This window comes from Lissotriton helveticus, chromosome 3_1, assembly GCF_964261635.1.
Source record: "Lissotriton helveticus chromosome 3_1, aLisHel1.1, whole genome shotgun sequence".
In the NCBI taxonomy this organism is placed as follows: Eukaryota; Metazoa; Chordata; class Amphibia; order Caudata; family Salamandridae; genus Lissotriton; species Lissotriton helveticus.
The window spans coordinates 207,003,766-207,028,631 of NC_136061.1; the positions used below are offsets into that span (position 1 = coordinate 207,003,766).

Genomic DNA, 24,866 nt, shown 5'->3' on the forward strand with positions numbered 1-24,866 from the left:
CCCCCATTGCTGACTAGTGTCATCACCAAAACCACACCTTCCTTGGAGAAAGAACCAACCTAAACAGAGCTTGTTGCCATTCTTCCTCATCTGAGCCGCTCCATGTTTTTAAGATTCTGATATTGACTGTCCTGCAGCCTCTCCATCCTCCTCCCTTGCTCTCGCAGCGATTTCTCAATTCTGTTGGACGTATACCAGTTGTAAGCCCTAACCAAACCCCACAAACAGACCACGCAAACCACAATTATAATGAGAGGTTTTAGAACACAGCCAAGAAAACCATTTTCCAGATTTGCAAACCAGCTTCCCACCTGACTAAATCCTTTGCCAAACTTTTACCAAACTCCTTCTTCAGTCAGATCCTCAATCTCATGATGAATCGTAGTGATGTTACTTATATATTTCTCCAGATCCTTGCTACTATTTGGTATATAAGTACAACATTCCTGAACGTTCAAAAGTTTACAGACTCCTCCCTCTTTTGCTAGAAGGACATCTAAAGCAAGACGATTCTGCAAAATCATAGCCCTTATCGACAACATCTCTCCTTCCACTAGCACCAGCGACTTAGCTGTATTCATTGACAACTCAACCACAGTCGCCAACCTTCTTATTTTCACATCATTTAAAATCACTTCCAAACCTAGTATCATTGCTTCAAAAATTTCTCCAACTATTGCTCCAGCACTTTCACCCATTTTTCACCCTTGAATGCCTTCCTCTTTCTAAAAGTTCTAAATCTTCTGCGTGATAGATTTTGGGAAAAATGATCACTCGATAACACATACCATACCACTTTGCAGGCAACCTTACATAAGCATTCTTTCCACACATGTAATACACCGTTGTTATCACTTGCACAGTACCTTCCAAGAAGTCCTTTGCGGAATCTTTCAAAGGAAACACATTTTCATAATAAGTCTGATGACGTCTTATGCACAACTTCCCCCTCTGCTCCTCGTCTAGCGCTATTGGACCATAGCTCCCTTTTGATTTGTGCAACTTCTCCTCATCCGTCTAATCTACCCTACCTTCTCCTTAATCTCGTAACTGTGTTTGTTTTCTATATCTATCTTCTACCTGATCTATGAACTGTTTCTCTACATCTGATAACAGACACGTCAGATTGTGTCGGTAAGCATACGCTGTAAATAACTCTAAAGACGGTATAAAATACTTCCTAAGCTTATCCTCTGATTTCTATGAATCATACTTATTTAAATGCTTATAAGCTGGTACCTCAGGAAGTACTGCATCATAGTTGGAAAAGAAATATTCAAACTGACATCTTCCATAAAAGATACTAAGCAGCAAACTACAAAAAATACGATACGTCAAAGGAAGGTGATGATATCGAATACCCTCATCCACTGAGGCAGGTAACTGCATACACACAGAGCCGTCTTTCGCGTCCATAGCATCATTATATTCATACAACAACTTAGCATACGCAGTAAGCTTAAAGTCACTTCTAGAAAGATCTATATGAGACCTACAGCTCTCCTCTAGCAGCAAAGCACTTTCATCTCCTATATTGACCTCTTTCTTGCTAGGAGTAGTAGGTGTAGGAGTTCCATGTACCTCCACTACCTGCTCCTGTGGAACTATATATGAAACTACAACTACTAGAATTATAAGAACTATCACTCCACCTATAAGTGTGTCTATTATACATTTAGATCTACGATCTGGATTTCCAGCCTCCATTGTCTCAAAAAAGTTCGCAAAGTTCTCAATTCAGCCATGAACACTCAAGAGTCCCTTTCTCTTACTTCCATTGCTTGTGAACCATTCGAACAATGCTTTGAAAAGAGTGGAAGTCCCCTCCTTTGATTTCATTTCCCTATTACACAATACAAAGGCTTCCTTAACCCTTCTCCAGAATATACAGAAAGCCCCTAAATTTCTTCTTCTTCCTATCGGACCTAGGTTATCCTCTTTTAAATTACTAACAACAAATTGACCTCAGTCCAAAATAAGATTTGTTCCAATTATCTCTAGAACATGCTGCAAAAGCTCAAGTCGAAGAACAATCATTTCATGAGACGGAGCTTCAAAGCCAAACGTAGGAAATACCAGTCTGTTCAAAATTAGATTTCGAACTCTGCTCAGCACTGGACCGGAACCATGATGGTCAGCACTCCTTCGATCTCAAGTCCTGGCACCAACAACACCACGTGGACCTTCACGTTAGGACTATTACTGATCACTGTCACTGCCCTCAGACTTCCGGAACTCAGCACTCCTGGCATCAGTCACAACGTATGACCACTCTGGAGTTGCATATCTTTGACAAGACACTCTCATCCGCCTTGATCTCCTCAGACCTCCACACGCTTGCCCTTCTTCCCCTTCTTCTGATTCAGAGTCTTCGGACACTGGGGCAAGATCTCTCTCAGATACCAGGCGCAGATTCAATCGCCTCTGTCTCTCCGGCCATGATTCCTCTGTGCGTTTTGTTCTTCTGCTCTCCTCTCGCACACCCTGCTCACAACTTCCTTCTGCTGAGTCTGATTCTGGACCACCTTCACAACAACTTCCTCTTCACTAAGGCAGTCTCAGTGTCGCTATTGTTGTGACCCTCCTCAGCTTGGTCTGGTGAGCAACCAGCTCTGTCAGTCACCCTGACAGCATGACTTGTCCCCTCCAGTGGCACTACTACCACAACTGGATTTTCATTCGGGAGAGGAGCTGTTTCTTCCAAGGGTGCTGAAACTCGGCGGGTGTGAGAAGCATGCACCCAATTTGGAAATCCTTCGCACTTCACTGCAGTGTTTGTCACCAATATGATCTGGTAAGGTCCTCTCCAGCAAACATCCAAGCAGCTCTTTCTCACGTGCTTTCGGACAAGCACCTAATTCCCTGGACTCAGGTCGTGACAGAGATCACTTGATGCTGGAACAGCAGCAGCCTGCATCTGATGAGACACAGAATGGACCACATCAGCGAGTCCCTTGCAATAATCAAGGATTAGATCATCTGTGATGTTTATCAAAGCTGTCGATGGTACTGCTGGTAACCTTATAGCCCTCCCCATCAAAACTTCATGAGGTGAAAGACCTGTTCTCCTGTCTGGTGTACTGCGGATACTCATAAGCACCAACGGCAGAGCATTGTGGATGAACACACCTTTGCCATTCGGCCTGCTTCACTATTCCAGAAGCCTCTGGTTGGTAACTACAATGGAGTCTTTGGTTAACATTCAATGCTGTGCAAAGCATCTTCATGATCTCACTATGGAAGTGTGTTCCTCCATCCGATTCCAAAGAGGTCAGAAAAATAAACCAACAGTAACTTAACTACAGTGAGTGTAGTATCACACCTCCGTGTTGAGTAAGCCTCCACCTACCTTGAGAACACACATACCACCACCAAAATGTACCTCAACCTATTGCACCTAGGCATCTCAATGAAATCCAATTGCATTCTATTGAAATGTCCCCTGACCTCCCAATATGACTCAGTGTAACCACAGTCTTCTTTCCAGCATTCATTTGTTGACAAGTGACACACCTCTGACACACAGCTTCCGCAACTGCACGAAATCGTGGTGTATACCATGTCTGTCTAAACACTTGCACCGTTGCATCTCTGCCTAGATGTACTGCACCATGAATTTGTCTTGCCATCAGGTTCAACAAGTCATCTGGCAACACTGCTCGACAGTCACCTGAAACCCAAATGTCAACATCCCCTTTCACACATCCAGACTTGAACCACACACTTTTCTCCTCTTCTGAAACCTGTTCCTGCAGGCACTTGAGTTCATCCCTAGTATCTGCCATGGCCAACATCATGTTGAGCTTGGTTCTTTCTTGGCTCTCTCCTGTGTAATTTCCGGAAAAAATGCAACCTTGTTCAGCACAGAAACGTGCAACTTCATCAGCATATTTATTTCTAAGAGAGACAAAATCCATCCCCCTCCCGTGAGCTGTACATTTGACAACTGCTATCTCCCTCGGGCGCTGTAAGGCTCCCAATAGTAACCTCACAAACTCCCCGTTCCTAATAGGTGATCCAGACAATGTCATGTAACCCCTTTGTGACCATAGCTATCCGAAGTCGTGAACCACACCGAATCCGTACTGAGTGTCGTGTAAATGGTGATTCGAATTTGATCAGCGGCCAAACAGGCACGAGTCAAGGCAATGATTTAAGTTACCTGGGCGGAGTATACTCCTTCTAGACAAGCAGCTTCAACCACTCCCGTAATGGTACATGCAGCAAACGCTGCCCTCAGCTGACCAACACTGTCTCTTAAGCATGAACCATCAACAAAGAATATCTCATCAGGGTCAGACAATGGTTCATCAACAATGTCAGGTCTCGGATTGGTGCAAAGTACAGTCACATCGAGACAATCATGGTCCTCACAATCTTCATCAAATGTATCTGGTAACAGCATCAATGTTGCCGGATTCAAAACAGAACACCTCCTCAAAGTCACATTCTCCACAGCAAGAATGATTTGCTCGCAGCGTGTGAGTCTATTATTTGTCAGGTGTTGTGTTTTGGTCCTTGTCATCAACAATTCAACAGAATGCGTAACTTACACAATTAAAGAATGCCCCATTACAATGCTTTCACATCTCTCAATGCTGACACCCGTTGAAGCAACAGACTTGAGAAATCCGGGCAACGCTGAAGCTACTGGATCTAAAGTAGCTAAGAAGTAGGCAACTGGTATACGGACACCTCCATGATCCTGAGTCAAAACTGATAATGCAAAACCTTCTCGCTCACAACAGAATAATGAAAAAGGCTTATTGTAGTCAGGCATTCCTAGGGCCAGAGCACGACACAGGTCCACTCTCAGATCAAAAACGCCCTCATACAGTCATTGTCCCATAGTACCGGATCACTCACATCCTTATGCGTCAGTCTCTGCAAAGGCTTCACTTTCAGAGAGAAGTTGGGAACCCACTGGCGACAGTAGCCAACCATCCCTATGAACATTCTGACTCCCCTCTGTGTGGTAGGCACAGCCATACTTATGATTGCCTCAATTCAATCAGGTGACACCTTCCTCCTGCCTTTCTCTATTCGGTGACCCAAATACTGCACCTCAGTCAAACAGTACTGTAGCTTGTTTGGGGACACTTTTTGTCCATTCCCTGCCAAATGAGTCAGTAAGGCGATTGTGTCAATCTTGCATGCATCCTCTGTCTCAGACGCAACAAGTAGGTAATCTATGTACTGCACAAGAACCGAGTTCTGCGGCAACACAAGACTCTCAGGATTCTTTTTCAAGATCTGATTAAAGATCGATGGACTCTCATTATACCCCTGAGGGGTATGACACCATGTTAACACACAGTTTTCCAGCTTAAAAGCAAAAATAAATTGGCCCTCTCTTCATGGAGAGGTATCGAAAAGAACGGTTGACACAGATCAATCACGGTGAACCACTCTGCTTTACTTGGAATCTGAAACAACATCATTGATGGATTTGGTCCCTCTGGACAACATGGGACAACTATGTTGTTAACCTTCCACAGGTCCTGCACAATCCTAAATTTCCCACTCAGTTTCTGCAATCCCATAATGGGGGAGTCGCATGGACTGCCCATTATCTCTTTCAGGATTCCCTGCTTAATCATGAAGTCAATTACAGGTTTTATCCCTACAATCGTTTCTGGTGTCAGGTTATACTGGGGTGTTCTTGGAAACTCCACATTCTGCTTAACCTGAATCTTAACTGACTCAACTCCTTTAATCAGTCCAATGTCATCTCCAGTGCAGTCCCACACCTTCTGCAAAACTGAATCTCTCAAGTCTAGTGGAAGTTCTTCCACCATCACCGCTGGGTACATTTCCACGCACAAGAGCTGATTTGCAACATTGAAGGTGGCATCATCGTCATTAGTCTGCAATTCCACTCCCTTGGGGGTGCAATAGATAGTGCAGTTGAGCTTACACAAAAGATCTCTTCCTAGCAAGCAGACTGGGCTTGTGTCGCACGCCACAAATTGATGTCGAACTCGGAATGTTTCTATTCTCACAGGGATCGGCTCCGTCAACGGTCTTGTTATTTTCCTGTTTGCTACACCTACAACTTGGATTGATTATCTCCGGAGGGGTAAGTTGGGAACTACTGCAGATCTCACAGTAGAACGGGTAGCACCAGTGGCAACCAAAAAGGTGGTAGGGTGGCCATCAACATCAGCTTCTACAAATAGTCCCCTCTGGTCTACCTCCAAGACTGCCCCAAGAGTGCAGTCTTCCTCCCTCCTCAGGCACTATCATGCTAACGGGTCTGAATAGTACCCATCGCTTCCATCAAAAAGAGGCCTCTGCTGGTAAGTCCGAGTCCCTTGCGGGATCTTCGATGGCTGGGGAACTTGTACCTGTGGAATCAGCGTCCCCCCTTTCATCGATCTTGGACTCAATACAGTATTAGCCACTTTGGGCACGTGCACTGTCTCCTCCTCTTGCTGCAGCTGATTCGCTAGATTCAAGGGACACTTGCGCCTCCAATGCCCGACCTGGTGACAAAGGTGACATGTAGTGGTCTTTTTCAATGTCGCTATATCCACTCTCACTCTAGGGTCGCCTGAATTTCCCTTTCCTTGATTTTGACCATTCTGTTTTCTCCCTAGCGTTCTTCCATTTGACTGCATCTGGACTCCCTTATCAGCCGCTTGCATCTGAACTAACATCACGTTATCCTTAAGCGTACAGTGTTTCGAGTCCACCTCATCATTGCAATACCTGGCATATCGCAGTATTTCATCTACCGGCTTGTTCTGCCAGCAGATCAAATGCTGTTGGATCATGAGGCAACACTCAGACCTTAGACCCAAGATGAACTTGGAAACAAACTTTCTCATATCTTTGGGGGTCTACGGTATCTAACCCACTGTACTATTTAAAGACTTGCAATAGCCTCTCATAGTATTAATGTACTGTCTCTTTTGGTACCGTTCGATCTATCTTGACCCAATCAATATCCTGTGGCGATTTCTTGGACTTCAGCCATGTGATCACCTGATCATATTTTTTAATGACAATAGGTGAAGGACCATTCGTGACAGAATCCCTATCTGGTTCAGAGGCAGGCCAATCGATTGCAACTTTACAAGCTGCCCACAAATCATTCGGAACTACAATATCGAACAATGTGTTCAGATCACTCCACAACACCGTTGAGATCTTAACAAAGCGATCAACCTGTTTGTACCACTCAACTGGCCTCTGCCTCAGTTTAGGGAAATCATTTGTCAATGCTGCCAAGTCACCTGTGGTCCAAAGCACATGGACATATCCTCCACTAGATACCTCCCGTAAAGGGTAGTTCTCTACTCCTGACATTACCCCTCCTGGAGGTGGTGTCTCCGCCAAAACTCTTCCTGTTACTCTTCTTTTTAGACCATCTTTCTTCCCACTTATCAAGCTTGTTCCATGCTTGTATCCCTATGACCAATTCTCGAATGTGAGTCTTTAGCCCAATTACCCTTTTCTCTTCCAGGTCCTGATCACTGTACTGTAATCTGTGGTTCCCTTGTAACATTTTCGTCTTAGACAAATCCACCTCGTATCGGTTTGCCAATTCAGTTAGTTTTTCATGTGCCAATCTTGCCTTACGAGTCACATCCTTTGCTACAAACAGCAACTCGTCTGGTTCATAAAGTTCCACTCTCTCCAAAGGCAAATTTCCCTTGACCATCTCATCCACTTCTGCTTTCAGCCTCATAACATCTAGCATCTTTGCCCTTATAGCCACCTTCAGATTACCTCGACTAGATGCACCACTCGACTCTCCACAATCGCTATTCCATTCTCTGCATCTATTCCTTTCAATGGTATCCTTTATCTCTATGCTAACAACCTTTCTATCAAGCTATCATCTGTATCGCTGTCATCTTCATTGCTACTCTTCTTCTGGGTGTTCCCTTCCTTGACTATCAACGGAACAATTTATCCCCTTCAATGGTTTGTACACTCCACCTTTTCTCCAATGCATCCCATTTCACATCTTGGAATTCCTGTCCCTATTCTTTTCGTGTGCCGCCCTAATCCATGCACGCAACTCTTCAAACTGTGTTGGTCTAGGTAAAGGTCGCAAAGAAGCCATGCTAGTTTTCAACTGATACTACACTTCCAATCTGAAAGGTCCCATATTGGGGAAAAGTAAATTCTTCATTTCCTTCTGTCATTTTACACCAATTCTCAAGCCAAAGGATAGTATGCCATCCTACATTTGTAGACATGTAATGAGCTGGGGTATCCTCGGGCGGAGGCTCTTCTCCTCCTCGAGTGACCACCCTTTTTCTCCTCTACACAGATCATGCTGAAATCAACTTTCTTCCTTTTGCAGCGCTCTTTCAATTCCTAATGACAATCCACCAGTACCAGCACGGCTTCACACCAACCGACCTATCGCAGTTCAGCACCTTCTTTCGTCACGCTCCACCACTTGCAGCAGTCCCCCTCCTTTACAATCCGTTTCTCACTCACAAACACGTCCCATTTATACGCTGAAATAACCGCTTGTCCGTAATGTCCAAGGGCTCACTTCTCTGACTGTACGTCCGCAGTCTCCTGTAAATGTCTGCCTTAATCTGGCAACTGTCTGTCCGCGAAACGACCAGACAATCACCTCAGCTGATAGGTTACAACCGCTAGATCCTCATACAGCAACCCACGACCAGCGTCAGTTACTTACGCACTCACACATTCCCTCCCCCTATCTCAGTCTGGGCAGTCGATGGTACCTCACCACTCCCTTCTCAATGGTTGACAATTACGCTCTGGGTTTCTTCTACACCACAGTCTCTTAGACTACTCGTTGAGCCTAAGATTCCAGAGCTGCGTGCGCTCACAGCCTGATCTCGCAATCACTCAACACTCTTTCCAACTCCGCTAGACATCACAACATTAAACAACACCGCAATCTAACAAAACATAATCCTGTTCATACTCACTCTCCCACAAACTGCTGCTTTCACAGCACTATCACTCTCCGTCAGTTTCCATGAAACGCGGCCGTCCTCCGCCGACAATCCACTGGACTACCATCACCTGAATTCTATGGGGCTCAGGAAACTCTTATCCTAATCTAGATCTCCCCTTATTCTAGAGACAACCATCCTCGTTTGCTACCAGCTGAAGACGCTGGATTCTTATCACAAGTTTTTGGCCTTATTTTACCAGTCTTGAGAATCCTTTATCCATCTGCTCTTTTTGTCTGCTAAGAAGTGTAAAGGGAAGAAGCACTTTTCATTCACTATTTTATCAATGACCAAATCAATCTAAATCAAAGGAACTACCAACTGCAAAGGTAATGTTTTGAAGGTTTATTACAAAGTCAAAAACAACTGCATGTACAGGCACCTTAGCAAGAGGTTAAGAAAGTAAACGGGCACTAATACAAACATAATCCTACACATGAGTCTCATCTGACTCAGAATTAAAAAGGGCGTTATTTCTAAAAGCATCTGGCAAACAATGAGAGTTCCTATTTGAATCTTTGACTGCATTGACCTGAAAGAAAGAATGATTATTAATCTATCCCTACACTAACACTAAAGTGATATCCCTACTTAGCATCATCCCCAGGCAAGAGAAAAAGGTGTCAGCAGTGAAGACTTCCTCAGAAGTACACTCACTTTGCATAGGTAAGTAGCCAAAGCTACAGGGCTCGCTCTAAGATGCCCCTTCTCGCTTCCCTCCTAGCTCCCTTCTGCTATTCTGCCTTCCTCCCTCCGGGCACTGTCCCTAATACAAAATCCCAAAACGGTAGCGCACACCCTACGCACACCCCTTCAGGCAGGTCTTCTTCCAGTAGTTTTCCATCAAAACTATGACTTCATCCAGAAACCGTTAGGTTGACCTTGGGTCCCAGGCACCTTCCCCGCTTAAAGTATCTTCTCTACATTCCGGTGTACTCCCCTGATGCCTTCCCCTACCATCCTAACTCCTAAAACAAAAGGGTTATTCTGCCTAACGAGACGTGTGTCCTTGCACCTGCAACAGAAAGCCTGTGAGCAAATCAACCTTGCACGCACACAAATTCTACAGTCTACATTCGACTAAGAAAAAGAGCCTTCCCAAGGAAAATACATTTTTGGGCCTACAATATTCAGCTAACATAAGAAATCACAAATAGGCCTTTTCTTGAACGTGTATGAAATTTCGATTAAACTCTACTTTGGTCTACATAAACTACATGGTTATATTTCTAATCACCCTTATATATGTGATTTTAGTACTACACTTCTAATGATCACACGTTAATACAGTCCTCTAGAGATGCGGGTGCTGATTATCAGTGATTATGATGCACCCCTACAAATGGCAGAATAACATGGCACTCCATCACCACTGATAAGGCGCACGCTCTTCAGCCAACTTCTCTGCTGTCTTTCAGCTGGCTTTGAGGTTTATCGTCAAGGCCGGACTGGCCGTAGCGGGCACCGGGCAATCCCCCGGTGCGCCGCACGGGTGGGGGCCAGTTTTGGGCCCCTGGGGGCCAATTTCGTTACAGGACCTGTTTAGCAGCATAGCTGCAAAATCGTCCCTGTAACAAAATCGGCCGAAAACCGGCCCTGGCAAAGAGCTCGGCGGCACTCCCAACCCTCGGGCGGTGGGCGGCCGAGCACTTTGCCAGGGCCGGTTTGGGTTCCCAGTCTGGCCCTGTTTATCGTGTTTGCTTTATAGTCAGCTTAGGTCTGGGATGCAGGTAAATGTATTCCATACTTTTTGGGCTCCTGTAATGCGACATATTTCAGGTTCCCTCCAGATGCCGAAACATGGTGATGTCTCTTCCACTCTCTTTGTTTCCATATACTCAATTATTCTCCGCTTTTCTGTGTTCCCCATCATTTCCATGCATTCTTACCATTCTTACGTCCTCCACTGTCTCTTTACTTTCTTTCCCCTATTAATAATAATGGATTCTTGCCTCTGGTGTGAAGCAGGGCACCAGCAGATGGCTTGAAAACGCATATTTTCACAGCAAAAACCCCTCATTCATTAACATCGATTCACCAAAATGCCAGAGGTAGCAGCAGTAACATCACTTACACTTTGACCTTAATGACATCACAGGAAGTGACAATATATGATTTTTTTCAGGAGATCATGTCACATGAGCTTAAGCTCGAAGACATCCCAATAACTGGAATTGGATTAATGTAACAACACAGACAAATGTCTATTTAAGATAACAATATTGGGGTGTTATGGTACTGTGTGTTTATAGCATGCTAATCACCTGTGAGGGTGCTGGCTTGATCTTTGAAAATTCTGGGGCATATAACACTTTCCCTGAATTGTATTTAGAGAGCAAAGCAAGTAAGCCAGGCATCTTCTAAAGGGTTTCACCCCGCCCCCCCCCCAAACACTTTTGAAAACAAAGGAATCTAACAGTGCCTTAGCTTTTTAAACACATTTTTTACATGAATTTGCTAAAATGCCATGGGTATTTAAAAGAACATTCATCAAATATTCATCTCCTTTCATGGTTTGCCAAGTCTTTCAAACCTGATGTTCCCATGGAGTTGACCCCATTTTTCAAAAAGTGTTATGGGTGCTCTTATATGTCAAAACATTACCTCCAATGTGCCAGAGCCCTCATTTTGTAATGGGTGCTCAATATCCTACAGGTGCCCCCAAATGTCAATGCCAGAATATTAACAATAATCTGTCCATATGCCATAGGTGACCATTTTTTCAGAAAATATCTCTCGGTGCCAGGTTCGAATTTTGTCATGCTTGAGTGAGACTGTCCTCCAGGTGTGGGACTTCAACTATATAAAAGTGGGTGTTCACAAGGTGAGATGCTTTCAACAAATGACCGAGACCAAGGCTGAGACTTGACCGAAGGAGAGAGACTGTGCTGCAAGATATGACACTCCCACTCATGTAGTGACAGTGATCTCCAAGACGTAAAAGCTTGCACACAATTAGCAGGACTTTGGTATGGATAGAGAGAGTCCGTATAAGAAGGTGTTGAGACTCACAACCTGCAAGAGAGATCGTATGATATACTCCCTGAGGCCAAGTCATATGCGTGTGGCTGTCCTCCAGGAAGTGAGGCCTTTAAACAATGAGGTATACTAAGCTTCAAAGAGTATGATTTCAACCCAACTGCCATCTGCTGCCTCTCGCCCTTTGGTCCCTTGTGCTTCTGCTGATGTGTTTTCTGTCTGTACTCTTTTGGTCGTTGCTCTGTTGCCCTTCACCTTGTTCTGAGAGTTGTTCATGGGATTTTTACGCTTTGTTGTCCCATACTCAAGCATGGTTTGCACACTGCTCACTTCTCATCTAGCTTTATTCCATGACTACATGTATTTTCTGCCTCACAAACGTCTGCTTACAGGTGCGCATTTAGTATCACCAGACACAAAGACCAGCTTGCACTGCTTAAAACACAGGATCCATAGATGAAGCAACTGGGAAGATGTAAGGCTGACCTGTTTCACTAGGTCCTATGAGAGTGAATCATCTAACAGCATTTAGCCCCGAGTTGTGCTGGCTCTTCAAATGTCTTAACATATGGACATGCTGCATCTGGTTTACCTTCCACCAAACCATTGTCCTAACCTCTGGAGAATTGTTGCTTAATTGTTTACCTTCCACCAACGCATTATCTTACATATGAAGAGATGTTGCAACAGGTTCACTGTTGGGATTGGCTTCTGCCTATTCAGTATGCCCGCATTTTGGGCTTTTTGGATAATCAGTTTTTTGACTTTTTACTGTGGGTGAATCTCAGTACATGTGACTCACCCATGGTAAGTGCATGGCATATGGACTGCGCGTGTTTACTACCAGTGTCTGCTTTTTAAGACAAGGCTGCTACGACGCAACTGTGCACATGTGTGAGGGCTGTGTGGGTGAAACTACTGTTGTGCGCAGTAGGTAGATGCACACAGGTAGCCTGGCACTGATGGGAATCTGCACACTAAGATATTGACCTGAGTTAGTCCTTATAATGATAGTCTGCACTCAAGGAAACTCAGAGTGATTTACTGTTTTGTTTGTAGCAAACGTTTATTATACATGTAGTTGGAAAACTGCCTTAGAGTGCTTCCCTTTGGCCTACAAGACAGGGGATATATCAAGATGCAGAGAAACATGTGTGAGAAATCCATATCTGAGAAATCCAAGCGGATATCTCTACAACGTATGGGTCGTTAGTGACTCTGCTGTGCCAAAATAATTATATTTCTCTCCAGCAGCCAGAACAAAGCCAACACACAAAGAAAGTAATTAACAGTGCTTCACTCAGCTCCTGTTGAAAAGCAAACCTCTGCATCTGTTAATTACCTGTTATATTGCACCAGGGCTGGGAACAGTCCAGTCCCACTGAAAAAAGGAGGAAACCCAGACAACTGGATCCTACACAGGAGGGGGAACCTCTTTGAACTTTTGATAGGAAAGGCCCGGGCAGTGATGTCTGCAAGGGGTGGAGCTGAGCCCACAGAAGCAGATATGACCAATGAACCCTGGAGGATGCCATCTTGAACTGTCCCGGCATGATGTGCAGATGGGTTGGCACGGGGATAAATAGGTGACATGGCACCCCAGTATTGGTCAGGGGTCCTTGGCTTCTAGAACGGTCCACCCTCCTTTAAAAAGTCTTGCACTGGGGAACTGACTCTCTCTTGGTTGGTGTTTTTGGGCTCTTCACTGCTTGACCCTTGGAATACGATAGCCAAGGACAAATGAAAGGGGAAATCCTCTGATGCCCAAAAAGGACTAAAAACTCTACCCTAGTTGACCTGAGCACCAGCCTTTGCTCAACGGCTGGGAGTGCAGCACTCTCTAGGGGCTTGATCTATGGCTACATCTAATGAGGCCTGAAGGCATATAAGGAAGATACATTTAATTAAACACCCTGTAGGGGCTGTATCTATGGTTGCATTTTGTTATCAGAAAGTGCTTTCCTCTAGAGGGAGTTTTAGGTCTCGCGACCTATCGATGCGCGCATGCGCATCGAGCGGAGCGAGAATTCAAGTGGCGAAAATTCTCGTGAAACCACCAGCTTTTTGCTGCCGTTTTCATGCAGTTCATGTGAACCACGTGTTCAAACATGAACGCGCATCAGCCTCCCTCCATTTGCCGCACAGCACATCAAAGGGCTTTGCCCAGCGTGCGCTCTGCGGCTTCTCGGCTTCTCCTCCCCAATTACGCCGACAGCCTTCCTTGCATTTCTCCTCCCCCTCCCCACTCCCAGACTGCCAGTCTTTCATGTAAACGTATGCAAAGCGCGCCATCTCCCCGTGCTTCCTTTGCACTTCTTTCTTATGCTGTGGTGGTGTGTAGGAACAAGTGAAAATACTCCACAATAAATGAAAAATAATGAATTGTGAGAAACGTGCTTTTCTAATGTTCATAATTTCGCCTTTTCACCTTTTAATGCCGAATTTTTTTTATTAGGTTTCCGTCTGTTTATCTTACATCTTTGCTTTTGTCTTCCTTCTCCATACCCTTTCTTTATACTTGTTTCCGTTTTTATCACTTAAATTGTCTTTCTTGTTATTTTAATTACACTCTTTTCATTTGTATTTTAATTGTAATTTATTTTGCTTTTTATTTTACTGTGCCATACTTTTCTATCACTGCTTCCCGCCCTCCCTCACTGCTCCCCTGTTTCTCTTCTCTCTCTCTCTCTCTCTCTCTCTCTCTCTCTCTATCTCTCTATCTCTCTCACACTCACACCACGCACCAGATCGTTTGCCTTTCCTACCACCTTCCATTCTAAGGTGTTGGTTCACATTCTCTTTCACGTCAACGGAAGCAGCACACTCCCAGGATCAAGTCTAACAATTCTCATGGCACCGTATGTCTAGTAATTAAACGAGGGAACTACAGACATAAATCCCCACTCGAATGCAGCTTCACTGGATCACTTTGCCAGCTGCTAAATGAGGTGTGGCATCTTTTAAACTTTCCACGCCAGCAATCCTGAATCCGAGGAGAATAAGTTACCCACCATCAGGGCCGGCGTCGGGGTACCACGCATACGTTTACATGAAAGACTGGCAGTCTGTCCTGGCTGCAAGGCGGTTGCCCTGACCACCAGACCGGCAACTCCCCCTCCCCTCCTCCCCCGCTGCCAATGTCTTCAAAGGTCATGGGTTAAGAATGGGGAGGAACCATTCACGATAAACCTTCTTTTTTAGCCAGCCTCGTAAACGCATATGCTTTTCACTTGAGAGTCCTAAATATGTATGTGCAGATATCCTTCTGCAGCCACCAATAAATTAAATGTTCCCAAGTTGTATGGTAAATTGCTAGAGGCAGCGGATTCCCCAAGGATCAGTCAATCTCTGGCTCGCCTACAAAGAAAATACTGTACTTTGCTCTGAAGAGCATTCTGTGGCAATTTAAAGGCAATGAAAGAGTCACAATATCCTGGAGAGAGGAAAACCTGCACTATTACATTCTTGACCCCAGAGAAAGGCTCTGCCCCCAGGAGCTGAGCAGGGACAAAGGGAAACAAGCATTGGCATTGCCAATAGGTCTCGCTTGTGGGACCTTATAAGTATTTAGTTTTGCATTGCCAATAGGTCTCGCTTGTGGGACCTTATAAGTATTTAGTTTTGCAGCACAATATCCGATTATGCAACAAGGATATTGTGCTGCAAAACTAAATACTTATAAGGTCCCACAAGCGAGACCTATTGGCAATGCCAATGCTTGTTTGTTATTGTGTTTTTATATGGCTTGAAAGTTTACAAAAAGCACAGAAACATGGTTTGTTCATTTTAAAATGCTTTATTGATATATGAATGCTGGCAGTGATTATTAAGGTGGGTATGCTTTATTAACTTTAATAAGTGTATCTACACACAAAATGAAAGTGTTTTTACATGTGGTTTATTAATTCATAACCTTTGACCAAGCTAATAGACTTACATTATATGTTTGTGAGACCCCTTAGGAGTCAAATGTGATTCCATTGTGTCATCTAAGGTAGTGTTAATTTGGCTTATGTATATATTTGTAAATTAATACATAGTATTTAGTAGTGTGTGTATAATAAATGTACTTTTCCTTTTTCTAAAGAAAAAGCACTGACCAGACAATTATGTATAGAGTGTTATTATTGTGTGCTAGCGAATGGTGATTACTTGCCCACACCACCTCCCTTGAGTAGGCTTTGGGCTGCTCTGCTTCGCTACCCTGAGAGAATCTAGTGCTAAAATGAGGTGCTTGATTCCCAGTAAGGGGAAATTGTGGACCTATCACTTGTGCAGGCCACATAACTGATAGCTCAATTTCTTACATTTACCTTCCACTAAACCAAAATCTCCACATAACGAAAGTTGTTGCATCAGATGTCCCATCCATCAGGCCTTTATCTTAACATGTGGAGAGTTGTCACAGCATGTTTACCTTCCACCAAACAATTGTCTTAATATATGGAGTATTGTTGCAGCAGGTTCACCTTCCACTAAACCAATATCTTAACATATGGAGAGTTGTTGCAACAGGTTTACCTTTCACTAAACCATTATCTGAACATATGGGGTGATGTTGCATCAGATTTACCTTAAAATTCCCAAGTATTCCAATGACGTCAGATGCTGACTCAGTTCTGTGTTCAAGGATGGACAAGGTGCATGTATTGGCCTGTGTGGTGTGCATATATGTTTTCTTTCACAGGGACCTAGCCTGCTCCCAGAAGGTCATAACTGACGTCATGTTTCTCTTTTAAAAGGAGTGTTAAATCAATTTATTTTAAACCTTGCTTAATGTATTGAAGTGTTTCTGGGAATGATTCAATAAATAAAGCGCACGTGCCACCATTAATGTTCATCAATAATAGCGACATGTATTTACTAGTTTTATCTGGTGAGTTACAAGAGTTATGACACTGTTAATCTATGACTCGAAGGCCATTGAGCTGTGATATACCGCCCACAGACCGATGACTTTGGGGACGATGCAATGGCGGCTCATCAGCTGATGGCTGGAGGGATAGATTTTTGCTTTAGTAATGTGCAGCATGAACGATTGTCCATTCCCTATCTTTGAATGTCTGATAGACGTTCTACGATTATAAAAGTGTTCAGGGATGTTCTTTGCGAAGTGTTTTGTCACCTCTCCCCAGCCTATCAAGGAACAGAAAGTCAACAGCTCACATTTGGTATTAATCTCCAAATATTGGCATGGTTTTAGGATCTGCAAATTTTCATGTGATTCAAAGTTTTTCCAGCCCTCCAAACTGTTTTAAGTGCAGGCGCTCGTTTGATGAGGGCCCTGCACGGATCTCGGTAGGGCACTGAGGCACGTTTTTCAATTTTCTATTGCCTGCAGAGGGGAACAGACCCCTACAAGATAATACGATACTAATTTTACTATAATCATAGAACATAGAATAGGCCTGATTCACAAAAGTAAACGTACACTTTTGTGCACGTTTACTACTTTTCGGTATTCACAAAGGTAAACTAAGACCAAAAGTCTAATTTTACTACTTTTCAGTACTCACAAAGGTAAATTACTGCTAGTAAAGTTAAACTTTTGGTCTCAGTTTACCTTTGTGAATACCGAAAAATAGTAAACTTACACATACGTGTAAGTTTACCTTTATGAATCGGGCCCAATATGCCTGCTTTTGGAAACATATTAAAGAATTTTGTGGGGTGGGAATCTTTAAATATGGTGCACAATCCTCCTCTAGTGAGGGGGTTTAGACCAGGGTTCCATTGAAGACTGCCTGTCACGGTTCAAAGTTCCACCCATGTCTGCTTCTAAATTGGTGTAGTGGAAGCCAGTATTGATATTTTCCACTGTCAATATAGCTGGTTGGCGTTACAAACCATCATTTTGAACCCTCTATTTTACTCTGCCTGCCTTATGCAAATCAGTACTGACCCTGCTCCTCATTAGAACAGTCCATCCCGAACTGCGAGGGTATGCACACTCATGTGACCCTTGCTTGCTATGACACAGGATCCAAGCTATATTTAACTGATGAGGTAAAAAAAAGGCCGAAATCAGTCTGGGGTTACTTGCGTTGAGTGCTTGTTTTGATCCAGTGGTATCCAGTGCTGAGCACCGGCACTTAATTATCAACACTTGCGCTTTTCATGAGCACTATTTATGGTCACATTTATATATGGGAGGCACAGGTAGATTAAGTGATTTGCCCAGAATCACAGGATGTTGAGACAATGCTGACTCTCGAGGCTGGTTCCCCAGCTCCAGAAGTCGCCAGCTCTGGCCATTCTGCCACACCTTCTCCCCACTTTCGTAGTTAGTAGTTGGTTCTGTCTTAGGCGGCGCTAACAGGAGAAATGGGCCGGTGCCAGCTACCTCCGGACGAGAGCCCCAGCACTTCTATTTCTACAAATTACCCACTGCTTGTTTGAGTTTGAGTTTGTAGAGCGCGTAAATCACCCGTAGGTCTCATAGCGCTTGCAGAGCTCAGTGAGAAGACAGAGGGATGGGCAGAACTAAAAGAGATATGTTTTTAAGTTTCTTCGGAATTTATGGTGGTTGGGTTCTGCTCTGATGTGCAGAGGCAGAGTATTCTAAGTTTCTGGGGCTATTTTAGAAAAAGATTTGTTGCCGTTTCTAACCGTGCGAACTTTCGGGGCAGTTAAGAGATGCTTATGCATGGAAGGAAGGGTTCTGGTTGGGCGATAGTCCGTGAGTTTTATTTTCTAGATATTTAGGTCCTTGACCATTGATGGTTTTGTGGACTAGACAGCATACTTTGAAATTAATGTGTTTTTTTTAATGGGAAGCCAGTGTAGTGTCCTGAGACAGGGCACTGATGATATGCGGGGGGGGGAGATTAAGAACCATCTGGCTGCGGTGTTTTACAGGACCTGAAGCTTTGTCAAAAGGCTTTCGCTTGTTGAGGCAAGCAGTGCATTGCCATAATCCACGTGGCTTATGATTAGATGGTAGAGGGATCCACTTAAAGATTTTCTTGAGACTGCGCATCTGTCCAAATCTTGTGTGTGCTACTTTGTTAACGTGATCAGTCATGGACAGTTTGTTGTCGATAGTGACTCCCAGATTCCGTGCTGTGTTCTTGGGAGCAGGGCAGGGACCTAATGTTGGTGGCCACCATTCATCTGTCCAGTGTTTGTGCGCATTTCCAAACAGCATTATCTCTGTCTTTCCGGCATTAAGCATCAAATAGTTGTTGGTCATCCAGTCCTTTATGGAGGTCATGCATTGTTGGAATCTTAGTTTGGTGTCCTTGGGGTTTGAACTAAGGGTGATTAGAAGCTGTGTGTCGTCAGCATAGGACACGGTTTCAAAGCCGTGTGCTCTAATCCCTTTGGCCAGTGGTGATAGGTATAGATTAAAAAGCGTGGGGCTCAATATTGATCCCTGGGGGACACCCTTGTCATTTTCCATGTGTATTGAGGAAAAGGACCCTAGTTGGGCCTTTGACCGCCTTCCAGTCTGGTATCTTTTGATCCAGAGTAGGGCTGAGCCTTCCACACCAATCTCTGCAAGGCATTCTAAAACAATGCCATGTGAGATGGTGTTGAAGGCAGCTGATAGGTCGAGCAGGATCAGGATGGCGGATTGTCTTGCATCGAGAGTCAGCCTAATGTTGTCCACTATCTTGAGGAAGGCAGTTTCAGTGCTATGAAACGCTCTGAATCCTGATTGGGATGGGTCTAGAAGCTTGTTGTCTTCCAGATGTTTAACTAGTTGTTTATTTATTAGGGATTCCATGACCTTACCGAAGAGTGGCAGGAGGGAGATCGGGTGATAGTTAAGGAGCTGTTTTGGGTCTGCGTTGTTTTTTTTAAACATTGGTCTAATTATGGCCTCTTTCCAATGGACGGGAACGGCCGCATGGGACAATGATAGGTTAAGGGTTTTAGTCAGGTCGGGGATCAGAGCCGGCACAATTTTAGATAAGATTTGGGAGGAGGCAGGGTCGGCTGGAGACCCTGATTTTATTTTATTAATTGTGATGGCTACTTCCTCCTCTGTAAATGTATGAAATTCTTTAAGAACAGTGGGGGGGGGGAGTGATCATTGGGAGTCTGCTCGGGCAGTGTGTTGGTTAAAGTCGTGTTGGTTGATTTGGGGAAGAGTTTATGGATGTCATTGATTTTGTCCTTGAAAAAAGTTGAGAGAGCGTCAACCCATTCTTGAGACTCAGTGAGTGGGGGTTGGCAAGATGGGGCGTTTGTAAATTCTTCGACTTTTTTATGCAACTCTCTGTGTGAGTTTGCTGCCTGGCTAAACCTGTTCTCCAGGTTGGCTTTTTTTGCTGCAGCTATCTTGTTCATATGAAGTCTGTGTGTTGCTTTATACTGATGTTTATCGGTTACATTTTTAGTTTTTCACCATTGGTGTTCGGCTGACCGGGCAGTGAGTTTGGTTGATTTTAGATGTGTTACCTTCTGGAGAGGGCCTGGCCTTGCAGTTTACACTCTGCACATTGCGACTCACTGTTTTAAATCCACAATGCAAAACTGTTTTGTACATCAGGCCTGACATTTCTGCTTCAATGTAAAATGGTAGAAATGTTGATATAAACCAAATGTGTTTCAAACTATTCTGAAAACTTTACAACAGCTGAACATTGTTTTCTGTGAAGACAAATGTGCTTAACATTTGTGCTCATTGCTTAACATCTGTGCTTAACATCATTTACCAACGTTCTCATAGGAAATAATTTTTCAGTTGGGACTGGATGTGACAGTATGTTACCTTCAAAGACTATATTACTTGAAATTATTTTTCTTACCTTTAGATTTTTGGAAGCTTATAATATTTTTGTTAAGTTGATCAATTACTGTTGGAAATTACCCTTTCTAGGGTTCTTTCCCTCAAATTTTTGCTTGGCTCCTTCCCCGTTTCCCACTGTTCTAGGTGCTAGCCTTAGGACTTTGAGTGCTTTTAACACCATCATTCAGTACCAAACCATTGTGCTTGTCAAAAACATACTGGTAGTTGGTGTATACATGATTGTCTGATTCAAGTTAGCTGTAAGCCCCTTGTTTAGGGGTAAGACATAGTCACAGTGCATGTACCTCAAATGCTCCTCCATCGGCCTGCAGCACAGTTTGTGCCACCTATGGAGGTAGCTCATCGATCGTGCCACAGGTTTGCCCTGGTAGGGCATGTGTACACGGATTACTGTTACTCGACTTGGCAGTTCAAAAGCTATGTGCCAAGGTTCTGTATGTCTCTTGCTATATTGGAGTTCTCCCTAGGGACAGGGTGCAATGTCGGGAAGAGGTAGGGCATGTTGTAATGAAGAAAGGGTTCGGCGTGGTACATAAGTTCCAGGTTTATTAGGAATGCGGCATAGTACATGTACACAGTACAACGCAAAGGCAATAACTGTAAAACTGGGCTCTGGAACATGGAATCGCAATTGTACAACACAGGTACATGGTTCCATGGTCCAAGCATGGGACAGAGCATGAGGGGAACGAAACGAAGAGGAATGGAGGATGTAACACATTTCACCCCTGGAAGAAAAGAAAAAAGAAAAAAAACAAAATAAAGAGCAGAAGAAGAAACACAAGAACAAGGAATCAATACAAATATCTAGCAGGTAACAAATTATGTCTATTGTTCCTCTTGACTCTGGATGCTACAGACCGGGCAGAAAGAGGAGATCTACTTTAAGAGATGGGGCAGTCACGCAACAGGAAAATAACTGTCCATGCTGTGACTATGATATTTGCACTTAGCAACACTCCTCACAATCCACACCTTTCCATCCTCAGTAATAACACTGTTCTTGCAAACCTTAAAAACTTTGATGGGATGACTGAACTTGGAAGTCCCTTTAACCAAGAAACCAGCTTTTTTAAATCTAACCCAATCACCTACAGTAAAGTCAGGAACTCTCACATTTAAATTAGATTCAAACAATGCTCTCATCTTGTCCTGCTTAACTTCCATATGCTTAGCAACCAGATCCAAATTAACGCAGTCGGCATCCTTGTTGACTCTCTTGATCCTCCACGGGCAGATATCTGAAATAGGTTCACTGCCCTTTAAAAGTCTGAAAGGACTCACCTCGGTAACAGAGTGGGGGGTGATATGGTGCATCCACAACCTCTTCCTAACCAATTCCCTCCAGGGCTCAATGGACTTACAAACAGACTCAATACCCTCCTTTAGAACCTGGTTGAATTGCTCAACTTGCCCATTCTCCCTTGGTTCGTAGAGTGAGGTAGTCACATGCTTGATACTACACATACAGAGAAACTCTCCATCTCCTGTGATGTGAGTTGTACCCTGCTACGAACTTTACCTCTTGCCATTTAGAATGGTAGTCTATCATCACAAGTGCAAAACGTGCATTGGAAGGCAAGTGATTGAATGGGCCTGAAATGTCCAAGGCCAGCTTTTGCCAAGGAATTGCAGGCCAAGAGAAAGGTTTGAGAGGTGCAGAGGAAGCCTTGAGCATCTTGTCACTGCTGATGCAATCAGGACATTCTCTAAGGGTTCTATTGACCATTTTGTCAAGGCCAGGCCACCAAAAATTGGCCCTGGTAAGGCGTTTCATCGACGACATACCAAGGTCCCCGATGAGCAAGGAGCAAAATCTTGTTTTGCATGGAGGCAGGAGGAATGATCTTTACCCCTTTAAAGAGTAGACCACCATCTTCTTCAATTTCATCAGAGATCTGACATAAAAGGGGCAAGATCAGCAGTGACGGTCAGCCCTTTTTCAAACAGTCAACAACTAGTTGGCACACCACATCATCACTCATTTCGGTCACCCATTCAGACTCACACAAACCCAAAAACTAATCAGACACAAAATCTTTAACAGTGGCAACTATGTCTACATCTTGTTCATCCCAGGACACATAATCATCGGGACAAGGCAGTCTGGAGAAGAAATCGGCAATAACGTTGCTTCTGCCAGAGACATACTCAACCTCAAACTCATACTCCTGAATGAAGTCTGGACGTGAGCCAAGCAATGCGAGCAGTAGAGTTCAAACCCCCTCGCTCCCCCCCCCCGGAGATAAGATGCCAATGAGGGGCTTATGACCAGTCCTAAGTAGAAACCTGTTTCCCCACACATAGTTGTGGAAATGTTCAATGGCCCAGATGCATGCCAATAATTCCCTCTCGATCACAGCATTCCTTCTTTTAGTAGTTGAGAGAGTCCTAGATGCAAAAACTACACACCACTCTTTGGGCCCGATTCACAGAACTAACTTAAGACAAAATCCTAAACGTACTACTTTTGGTATTCACAGAACGTACTTACTACTTTTGGTATTCACAGAATGTACTTACTACATTTGGTATACACAGAATGGATTTACGACTACTAACTTTACGTCCGCACTCGGGCCGGAAATTCCGGTCCGGTTGTGGAGATTTTGGCCGTGGCTAAGTCTCCGCCACTGGCCAGAATCTCCACCTCCTGCATGGCATCTCCACCTCCGGGCCGGAATCTCCACCTCCGGGCCGGAATCTCCACCTCCGGGCCTGAATCTCCACCTCCGGGCCTGAATCTCCGCCCGGCCCGGTTGCGGACGTAAAGTTAGTAGTCGTAAATCCATTCTGTGAATACCAAAAGTAGTAAGTGTATTCTGTGAATACCAAAAGTAGTACGTTTAGGATTTTGTCTTAAGTTAGTTCTGTGAATCGGGCCCTTCCTTCCCAGAGCATTGACTAAGTAACCATCCAAACCATAAAAGCTGGCATCCACAGTAATATTGCATCTATCTCTTATTTAAACAAAAAGATTTTAGAGTGGGGGCACTCACTATCTCTCTTTTGATTTGTTTGAAAGCAGTTTCCTGTCTTTACGTGGACTTTCTAGTTAGTTCTCTGAGGGGCTCCATTTTGGCGGCAAAATTCTGTATGAATTTACTATAGTATTCACACAGACCCGCAAAAGAGAGATGCTTCTCTCTGTTGTCAGGATAAGGAGCATTTATGATGGCATCCACCAAAGACTTCTTGGGTACCACACCATCACCCGAAAGAGTGTGACCAAGGTACTCCACTGACTTGCAGAAAAATTAGAATTTCCCAGCCTTCAGTGTTAAACCATCCTTTCCCTACCTTAGGCAAACCTCTTTGACATGGTGGAAATGATCCCCCGCATTTTTGGAAAAGATGAGGATGTGGCCCTGGAAACACTTCACAAAATTACAGACATCCTTAAAAATGTGGTACATGGCCGTTTGAAAAAAGGATGCAGCCGACGCTAGGGTGAAAGGCATCCTCTTAAATTGAAACAACCCATGGGGCGTGATAAGAGAAGTGAAATGCTTGGAATCTCCAGTAAGTTCAATTTGGTGGTAGACAGAGCGAAGGTCAAGGGTGGAAAAAATGCAGGCACCATCCAACATGCACACCATCTTGTTGATATTAGGAAGAGGGTGGCAGTCAGCAACCAAATTGACATTTAACGCTCTCTTATCAAAGTCAAAGGCCAGCTTTATTCGATTGTTGTACAATACAATCATAAAAGCATTACAAAAACATAATTACAATAGACATCTCATATTTACACATTTAATTCATTATTTATGCCCATCATTGTTAGATAAAAACAAAATAAAATCGTAGCACGTGAGACGCATTTAAAATATGACACGTAGACTCTGTGTAAATCAGTTAATTAATAGATTTTCTGAAGCTAACCACTTTTTTAAAAAACAATGCAACTCTCCATAGCACATGCACGTTATCCAAAGTATGTAGGGCAATGAACGCTGGGCGGCACTGTCTGATCCCCATAGGTTTCAAAATAGGAAGAATCCACACTTTCCTTATGTGACAATAAAATAGACAGAAAAAAATGAAATGAATAGCAGATTGTTTGGAGGAAGTGTCACAGGGACACAAACTCATTGTTCATGACCAGTCATTCGCAGTGGGAAAGCTTATGATTCTATGCAATATTCCCAACCTTAATCTTGTTAATAGAAATCTAT

At 43.8% G+C, this 24,866-nt stretch overlaps 1 long non-coding RNA gene across 2 annotated transcripts in view; it reads left to right on the forward strand.

Moving 5' to 3' along the window:
• Positions 1-24,866, forward strand: part of LOC144824480 (uncharacterized) — a 950,201-nt gene that overhangs the window by 563,457 nt on the left and 361,878 nt on the right. The gene's annotated exons all lie outside the window — the stretch shown is intronic.